The following is a 10697-nucleotide window of genomic DNA, read 5'->3' on the forward strand; positions in this document are numbered from 1 at the left end:
TCCAAAAAAGGAGCAGGCCAACTGGAAAAAGAGGGTCTGAGGTCCTCCATCGGGAAAATAGTTCGCACAGATTGCGGAGCCACTGATGATACTATGACGCTCGATTTCAAACACACTGAAAAATATCCTCACCATGTGTAATAAACCTTCTGGCTTCATTTTTATCTTTGTTGACAGCGTCGAGGCGTACACTCATCCCTTCCCCCCGCTCCATACATGTGGTATTTTAGCTAAAGAATCCCATGGCCTCCCAAGCACTTGTCTGGTGGGAAGTTTGAACCCTGCAGCCCTGGCCTGGGAATATGGACTCTTCTCCCATCGATCAGAACTTGTGCGATGTGTTAAATAATACTCTCAAGTATACATGTTACGTGAGAAGGAAATTTTAGTTTCGTATGATCCATGGGGTCGCTAAGAGTCAGACACAACTGAGCAACTTCACTTTCACTTTTCACTTTCATGCATTGGAGAAGGAAATGGCAACCCACTCCAGTGTTCTTGCCTGGAGAATCCCAGGGACGAGGGAGCATGGTGTGCTGCCGTCTATGGGGTCTCACAGAGTCAGACACGACTGAAGCGACTTAGCAGTAGCAGCAACAGCAGTATGTGCCTAGAGATTTTGAAATGTAAACGGCTATGATATCCCAAAGGCAATTCAGTTATTATTGTCACCAATATAACAAGAAACAATAAAAAGTTTTGGAAATGTACCATACACTTGAAAACTTTTGGTATTCTTAACATACTGGTTCAAAACTTCTAATGAATTTATCTGAATAGCTTTATGAGGTAAAATACACATACATTTCCTGCAAAACTCTGATGCTGGGAAAGATTGAGTACAAAAGGATAAGAGGGTGACAGAGGATGAGATGGTTGGATGGCATTACCGACTCAAAGGATGTGAGTTTGAGCAAACTCTGGGACATAGTGAAGGACAGGGAAGCCATGCGTCCTGCAATCCATGGGGACACCACAAAGAATCAGACACCACTGAGGGACGAAATAACAATAACCACTAAAGGGATGTTGCCTACAAATATAATATATATATAAGGGCCCATCTTTGGGAACCCTGCCTTCACCTGTAAGGAGCATTAAACTAAAATACCTTGTTTAGCTACAGAAAACATCCTGATCAGGACAAGTTAATCACTAAAGGGATGTTGCCTATAAAGCTTAAATTATATGTAATGGCTCATCTCTGGTAACCCTGGGTTCTGTAATGAGTGTTAAGCTAAAATATCTATTTAGCTTACAGAAAACATCCTGATCAGGGTCACCTGTGAATGACTGCAGGAAGGAAGAAATTAACACATCCCCTTAAGAGTCTAATCAGAACCAGAAAATGTTTGACTTCAACCCTTTTAGTATAAAAGCAGGTTGAATTCTAAGTGAGAGAAGATAGTTCTTTGGGACACTAATCTGCTGTCTTCTCAGTCATCTGGCTTTCTGAATAAAGTTGCTATTCCTTGCTCCAACAACTTGTCTCTTGATTTCTTGGCCTGTCATGGAGCGAGCAGTATAAGCTCTGACTTGACAACAACGACTTTTCTCTGCTTCTCGGGAGCACTTCCAACATCACTAGTGGCACTTCCTATGGATCCTGTGGTGTTAAGCAAGGTTTACAGTATTGCACTGAGTACAATGAAAAAGACTCAAGAACCACCAGAGAACACTTTATACTGCCATACGAAATTTACTGGAGAGACACAAACTGCTCAAGTGATGATTAGCATCACATGATATTTTATGGATACTTGCACCTCTTGAGCTCACCACAGGAACAACAGGAAGTGGCTACAAAGTTATTACAGTAAGACTTCCCTGGTGGTCCAGTGGTTAGGTGTCTGCCTGCCAATGCAGGAGTCACGTATTCGATCCTTGGTCCCACAGCTACTGGAGCCTGTGCTCTAGAGTCTGGGTTCCGCAACAAGAGAAGCTACCACGAAGAAAAACCTGCGTACTGCAACTAGAGAGTAGCCTCCGCTCACCACAACTAGAAGTTGGCAGGCTCCAATGAAGACCCAACACAGGCCCCCCAAAATTTATTACAATACTAGAGTATATACTATAGTTAATTTTATGCAGTTATGATTTGATACTACATGTTTATACTTTTCTCAGCTGTGAATGGGCCATGTATGGTCCACGTGTATATGAGATTTGATAAGTTTTAACTTTTTATAGTAGATATATGTATATTTCATGGTGGCAAATGACAAAATAGACTAGTATCTACATTTAATACATTCACAACATAGCTAGCTTTTCCTAAATTTTTTCAGTATTTCTGGGCTACAAGGTTTATCTGCAAGTTTTTTTCAAATTGTTGTAAATCTCTGAAGTTTTTTTCCAGTATATTCTTTGGAAAAAATCTGCATACAAGTGGACATGTGCAGTTCAAACCCATGTTGTTTGAGGGTGAATTATACTTTCTATAAGTCTACTGAGATGATCATGCCATCTTTGCTTTCTACTGTATTAATACATTTTATTGCTTAAGTTGAATTTGAGGTATTAACCTACCCTAGCATCACAGCAGCATCCCTGAAGGGCTTCTTAGGTGGCTCAGTGGTAGAGAATCTGTGTGACAATGCAGGAGACACAGGAGATGCAGGTTTGATGCCTGGGTTGGGAAAGCCTCCCAGAAGAGGACATGGCAACCCACTCCAGCATTCTTGCCTGAAGAATTTCGTGGACAGAGGAGCCTGGTGGGCAGCAGCATCCCTGAAGTAAATCTAACTTAATCGTGTTGTGGTTAAAGATGCTGGACTGTATTTTTTAGTATTGTTGATTTTTGGATGGTATCCATTTTCACATGGAAAATTGGTTTCTTGATTTTTTTGGCAATATCTTTGTCTGGTTTTAGAATCAGAGTAGTACTGGTCCTATAGAATGAGTCTGAATGAATGTGAGAATGAGTGTTGATTCTACTTAGGGGGAGGGTTTCTGAAAAATCATTAAAACTTTGAATGTTTTGAGGAATTCTGTGGTGAAGCCATTTTGGTCTAGGTTTTCCTTTTGAGTAGTTTTTTGTTAGTAATTCAACCACATCACTTGTTACACTTACAATCAGAAAATCCTTTTTTTCTTATTTTCTGTAGAATGTATTATTTTTTAGAGATTTGTCCATTTCATCTAGGTTATCTAATTTGTTGTGATACTGTTGTTCATTGAATTCCTTTATAATGTTTTTGTTTTTTTTGGTCGCAATGCAAGGCATCTGAGATCCTTGTTCCCTGACCAGGGATCAAGCCCTTGACCCCTGCAGTGGACGTACAGAATCCTAACCACTGGAATTCCCCTACATTTCTTTATAATCCTTTTTATTGCTATAAAGTTGGTGCAATAGTCTCTGTGTCTGATTTTAGGAATTTGAGTCTTCTCACCGTCTATCAGTCTAGCTAAAGGTTTGTCAATTTTATTGATTTTATTTTCAAACAACCCGCTTTTGATTTTATTGATTTTCTGTATGCTGTTTCTATTCTCTATTTTCTGCTCTATCTTTTTTATTTCCTTCACCTCCTTGGGAGTGGTGGTGTTGGTTGCCCATCCTTTCAAGTGTTGTAAGGTACCAGGTAGGATTATTGATTTGAGATCTTTTAGCACTTCTCTGTGGATTTCTTTGACACATGGGGCAGTGTTCTGTAGACACCTGAGGTGTGTACTTACAGTGTTTCACACGTCTTTTATTTTCTTGCCGATATTTTGCCTACTTGTGTATATAATATTGAAGTGAGATACTGGAGTCTCCAATTACTGTTTTTCCCTTCATTTCTCTTTTGCTTCATTTATTTTGGCAAAGTTTCAATAAGTTATGAGAGAACACAGACCTAGCAAGACAGAAGGACAAGACACTGTTCCAGTCAAGAGACCATACACTTGATGCTAATGTTTCAGCATCCCTTGGCTTCCCTGGTGGCTCAGATGGTAAAGAATCTGCCTGCAATGTGGGAGACCTGGGCTCGATCCCTGGGTTGGGAAGATTCCCTGGAGGAGGGCATGCAACACACTCCAGTATTCTTGCCTGGAGAATCCCCATGGACAGAGGAGCCTGGTAGGCTACAGTCCATGGGGTTGCAAACAGCTGGACACGACTGAGCGACTAAGCACACACACACACACATTGCTGGGCACTTTAGAGCCAAGGTACCCCATTAGCACAAATAATCAAGGCACTGTAGGACTTGAATACAGCAGCATGAGATAAACAAGTTCTTGCAGCCCTGATGATAATATTTTTGTGGGAAAAGACACATGGTTATGAAATGGTAAAGCTTTGGCTTATAGATGGAAATGAAGGCTTTGATGGAAATTAAAATAACAATTCCATGTTCAAGGTCAGGAGGGGCAGTGGTGAGGAGACACCCCTCGTCCAAGGTAAGCAGCAGCAGCTACATTTTGCTGGAGCAGCCATGAAGAGATACCCCACATCCAAGGTAAGAGAAACCCAAGTAAGATGGTAGGTGTTGCAAGAGGGCATCAGAGGGCAGACACACTGAAACCATAATCACAGAAAACTAGTCAATCTAATCACACTAGCACCACAGCCTTGTCTAACTCAATGAAACTAAGCCATGCCCATGGGGCCACCCAAGACGGGCAGGTCATGGTGGAGAGGTCAGACAGAATGTGGTCCACTGGAGAAGGGAATGGAAAACCACTTCAGTATCCTTGCCTTGAGAACCCCATGAATAGTATGAAAACACAAAATGATAGAATACTGAAAGAGGAACTCCCCAGGTCAGTAGGTGCCCAACATGCTACTGGAGATCAGTGGAGAAATAACTCCAGAAAGAATGAAGAGAGGGAGCCAAAGCAAAAACAATACCTAGTTGTGGATGTGACTTGTGATAAAAGCAAGGTCCGATGCTGTAAAGAGCAATATTGCATAGGAACCTGGAACGTCAGGTCTATGAATCAAGGCAAATGGGAAGTGGTCAAACAGGAGATGGCAAGAGTGAACGTCGACATTCTAGGAATCAGCGAACTAAAATGGACTGGAATGGGTGAATTTAACTCAGATGACCATTGTATCTACTACTGTGGGCAGGAATCCCTTAGAAAAAATGGAGTAGCCATCATGGTCAACAGAAGACTCTGAAATGCAGTACTTGGATGCAATCTCAAAAATGACAGAATGATCTCTGTTTGTTTCCAAGGCAAACCATTCAATATCACAGTAATCCAAGTCTACGCTCCAACCAGTAACGCTGCAGAAGCTGAAGTTGAACAGTTCTATGAAGACCTACAAGACCTTTTAGAACTAACACCTAAAAAAGATGTCCTTTTCATTATAGGGGACTGGAATGCAAAAGTAGGAAGTCAACACCTGAAGTAACAGGCAAATTTGGCCTTGGAATATGGAAGGAAGCAGGGCAAAGACTAATAGAGTTTTGCCAAGAAAATGCACTGGTTATAGCAAACACCCTCTTCCAACAACACAAGAGAAGACTCTACACATGGACATCACCAGATGGCCAACACCAAAATCAGATTGATTATATTCTTTGCAGCCAAAGATGGAGAAGCTCTACACAGTCAACGAAAACAAGACCAGGAGCTGACTGTGGCTCAGATCATGAACTCCTTATTGCCAAATTCAGACTTAAATTGAACAAAGTAGGGAAAACCGCTAGACCATTCAGGTATGACCTAAATCAAATCCCTTATGATTATACAGTGGACGTGAGAAATAGATTTAAGGGACTAGATCTGATAGAGTGCCTGATGAATTATGGATGAAGATTCGTGACATTGTACAGGAGACAGGGATCAAGACCATCTCCATGGAAAAGAAATGCAAAAAAGCAAAATGACTGTCTGGGGAGGCCTTACGAATAGCTGTGAAAAGAAGAGAGGCGAAAAGCAAAGGAGAAAAGGAAAGATACAAGCATCTGAATGCAGAGTTCCAAAAAATATCAAGAAGAGATAAGAAAGCCTTCCTCAGAGATCAATGCAAAGAAATAGAAACAAACAACGGAATGGGAAAGACTAGAGATCTCTTCAAGAAAACTAGAGATACCAAGGGAACATTTCAGGCAAAGATGGGCTTGATAAAGGACAGAAAAGGTATGGACCTAACAGAAGCAGAAGATATTAAGAAGAGGTAGCAAGAATACACAGAACTGTACAAAAAAGATCTTCACAACCCGGATAATCATGATGGTGTGATCACTCATCTAGAGCCAGACATCCTGGAATGTGAAGTCAAGTGGGCCTTAGAAAGCATCACTACCAACAAAGCTAGTGGAGGTGATGGAATTCCAGTGGAGCTATTTCAAATCCTGAAAGATGACGCTGTGAAAGTGCTGCACTCAATATGCCAGCAAATTTGGAAAACTCAGCAGTGGCCACAGGACTGGAAAAGGTCAGTTTTCATTCCAATCCCAAAGAAAGGCAATGCCAAAGAATGCTCAAATCACCGCACAATTGCCCTCATCTCACATGCTAGTAAAGTAATGCTCAAAATTCTCCAAGCCAGGCCTCAGCAATATGTGAACTGTGAACTTCCAGATGTTCAAGCTTGTTTTAGAAAAGGCAGAGGAACCAGAGATCAAATTGCCAACATTGGCTGGATCATGGAAAAAGCGAGTGTTCCAGAAAACATCTTTTTCTGCTTTATTGACTATGCCAAAGCCTTTGACTGTGTGGATCACAATAAACTGTGGGAAATTCTGAGAGAGATGGGAATACCAGACCACCTGACCTGCCTCTTGAGAAACCTGTATGCAGGTCAGGAAGCAGCAGTTAGAACTGGACATGGAACAGCACACTGGTTCCAAATAGGAAAAGGAGTACGTCAAGGCTGTATATTGTCACCCTGCTTATTTAAATTCTATGCAGAGTACATTATGAGAAACGCTGGGCTGGAAGAAGCACAATCTGGAATCAAGATTGCGGGGAGAAATATCAATAACCTCAGATATACAGATGACACCACCCTATGGCAGAAAGTGAAGAGGAACTAAATAGCCTCTTGATGAAAGTGAAAGAGGAGAGTGAAAAAGTTGGCTTAAAGCTCAACATTCAGAAAACGAAGATCACGGCATCTGGTCCCATCACTTCATGGCAAACAGATGGGGAAACAGTGGAAACAGTGTTAGACTTTATTTTTTTGGGCTCCAAAATCACTGCAGATGGTGACTGCAGCCATGAAATTAAAAGACGCTTACTTCTGGAAAGAAAAGTTATGACCAACCTTGATAGCATGTTGAAAAGCAGAGACATTACTTTGCCAACAAATGTCCGTCTAGTCAAGGCTATGGTTTTTCCAGTGGTCATGTATGGATGTGAGAGTTGGATTGTGAAGAAAGCTGAGCGCCAAAGAATTGATACTTTTAAACTGTGGTGTTGGAGAAGACTCTTGAGAGTCCCTTGGACTGCAAGGACATCCTACCAGTCCATTCTGAAGGAGATCAGCCCTGGAATTTCTCTGGAAGGAATGCTGATAAAGCTGAAACTCCAGTACTTTGGCAATCTCATGTGAAGAGTTGACTCACTGGAAAAGACTCTGATGCTGGGAGGGATTGGGGGCAGGAGGAGAATGGGACGACAGAGGATGAGATGGCTGGATGGCATCACTGACTCGATGGAGTGAGTCTGAGTGAACTCCGGGAGTTGGTGATGGACAGGGAGGCCTGGTGTGCTGCGATTCATGGGGTTGCAGATTCGGACATGACTGAGCAACTGAACTGAACTGAAAATAATAATATGAGATAATAGGGAAACTGGGGTGTATATATCTTTTCACTGAGGGTAGGTGCCTCAGTGAATGGTGATGTCATTATTGATCACTGAATTTCTGCGATGTAATACATCTTAATACTTTTTTCAGGAACTCCTTGGCTGTGTAAGTAAATGTTTAGTCACCAAGTCGTGTCCAATTCTTGCAACCTCATGGACTGTAGGCCACCAGCCTCCTCTGTTCAAGAGATTTTTCAGGCAAGAATACTGGAGTGGATTGCATCTCCTTCCCCAGGGGAACTTCTTGACCCAGGGATCGAATCTGCATCTCCTAATTGGCAGGCAGATTCTTTACCACTGAGCCACCTGGGAGGCTGTGTCAGTAAATAGGTTGCATCATTATAGAACTTCTGCATTCTTGTAATTAACAGTAAAGATTCCCTGTAAAGAGAAAGATACAGACATGGTTCCTCTTCATTTTTGCAACTGTTAAACATTTTGTATATAGAATGTGTGCTCATGAGTTTGGATATTGTTGGACATTGGCTCTTGGAACTTCCTAGTGATTTGGGCCATGTTGTTTGTGGTGGTTTTATTTTTAACCACCTCATTTGAGGGGGTTTTAATTTACCTTTAACTTTTTAAAATTGTTACACCATTTGGTGCTTTCATTTTGTGACTTAACACACCAATTAACAATGTTTACCTTATTAAAGCATGGAGTTCCTCTTTTTTAGGGAAATACATTCACCTGCACTGTTGAAACCCATCCTGAGTTTATTCTATGAGTAGAGTGATGACTACTGAAGTCTGTTGTGATTTCCCACATGAAACATGAAAAACAAAAAAAGTGGATGTTTAGAGGAGCCTGGTGGGCTGCCGTCTATGGGGTCACACAGAGTCGGACATGACTGAAGTGACTTAGTGGCAGCGGAGGCAGTCATACAAGGAATAATTGAGGTGAGCTGTAGAGAGAGGGTATTACTTTGGGTAATATCCTAATTTAGTATAAACGGAGAAATGAGAACTTTTGTGTCTTTTTATTGCAGAGTGGTTGGAAGTCTTGTGCCTCAGTGACTCATTGGCCTGTTTTACTATTCAAAGTTTCATTTCCATATGCTTAGACTTCCAGCATCTGTTGTGTAAGACTAGGAGACAAAAGTAATAGCTGTGAGTTTTTATGAAGTTTTATAAATATATATAAAGCTTTTATACTTATTTATAGATAGGTAGATAAGAAAGAAAATAACACAATTTGTATGCTAGGAGAATATTAAACTCTCCTGAACTTCAAGTTTTCAACTTTTTTCCCCAACTCTGAGATTCTTTCTAGGAAGAACTGAAGGACTGGGGAAGAAGGACATGGGCCACAACAGGCCTTTTTTACAACCCTGTCTGAACACCCACTAGGGCTGCACCTCTCCTCGTTTCATCACATAACTAGGAGTGAAGTGAGAGGGCTCCCAGGTTTGTCTTTGAGTCTAAGTCAGCTTCCTCAAACAGATCTTTGGACATATTGTGGTCCTGAAACCAAAAGGTGTATCTAAAGTGGAATTTGCTGGGGACATCCTTATTCAAGTGCATCACCATCAGTTCCCTCCACGGCTATCCACAAACCATTTCCAAGTCATTGTTTCCCAAATCAGGCCTACTTAGGCCTGCTTACTTTGAAACATCTTTAGAAACCAATGTATATTCCACTCTGAAAAACTGACCTGAGGTAACACCAGGGGCAGAGAGTGACAGACACTTTCATCAGAATCCATGTCATGGGCATATCCCATTGACCACAGAGACCACAGGCACTGCATGTTTATCAGATTCACTTGCTTGCTTATTTATGCAATATTTTGAAAGGGGACACAAATAGCTTTCTTTTTAAAAAAGTTTTATTTAAATATTCATTTGGCTGCATCAGGTCTTAGTTGCAGCATGTACATATCTCAGAAAATGGATGTCGAACAGTTAGTAGTGGTTTTGAGGATACTTGACTGGAAGGAAAAAATGTACAAAATGGGCTGGAAGATAGTATACCTGAAGCTCCTATGATTTGGCTCTCTTTAAATATGATGACTGTGAAATCTGACTAATACCTTCCTTGTTTCTGCCTTCCAAATCTCTGGCAAGTCACACTATTGGTGGACTCTAACAGGGAACCATAAAGAGGATGAGTTCTGGAAAATCTAATCCCTAACATTACCTACAGAGAGTCTAGCTTTAGATTTTGTTGCCCCACCATAAGCCTCTCTTCTTTTTTATTTATTTACTTGGCTACATTAGGTTGTAGTTGGAGCATAGGGGATCTTCATTGCATTATGTGGGATCTTTCATTGAGGCACACCGGCTCAGTTGCTCCGTGGCATGTTCCCTGAGCAGGGATCAAACCCAGGTCCCCTGCATTGCAAGGAAGATTCTTAACTACTGGACCACCAGGGAAGTTCTAGGCCACTCTTCTTAATTCCAAGTCTATTCACCAAATTATAGTCAGAAGGAAAGAAACAAAGCAAGACATAAATATGAAAATAATTATTCACATAGAAACTATATTCATTTATAAGTGAGGCATACACAAATATTCATTGAACAGTTAATTAGTATAGAAAATGTTAAAAGGCTCTTGTACTCTTCACTCCAACAAAAGAGCTTGGTAAGAAAGATAAATAGATATACTGGACTAGAGATATCCGAGAACTGCCACAAGGCTGTTGCTGCTGCTGCTGCTAAGTTGCTTCAGTCGTGTCCGACTCTGTGCGACCCCATAGACAGCAGCCCACCAGGCTCCCCCGTCCATGGGATTCTCCTGGCAAGAACACTGGAGTGGATTGCCATTTCCTTCTCCAATGCAGGAAGGTGAAAAGTGAAAGTGAAGTCACTCCATCGTGTCCGACTCTTACTGACCCCATGGACTGCAGCCCAGCAGGCTCCTCTGCCCATGAGATTTTCCAGGCAAGAGTACTGGAGTGGGGTGCCATTGCCACAAGGCTGTTAGGAAAATCCAAATACCAAAC

The sequence above is a fragment of the Capricornis sumatraensis genome, chromosome 9, assembly GCF_032405125.1.
Source record: "Capricornis sumatraensis isolate serow.1 chromosome 9, serow.2, whole genome shotgun sequence".
NCBI classification, from domain to species: domain Eukaryota; kingdom Metazoa; phylum Chordata; class Mammalia; order Artiodactyla; family Bovidae; genus Capricornis; species Capricornis sumatraensis.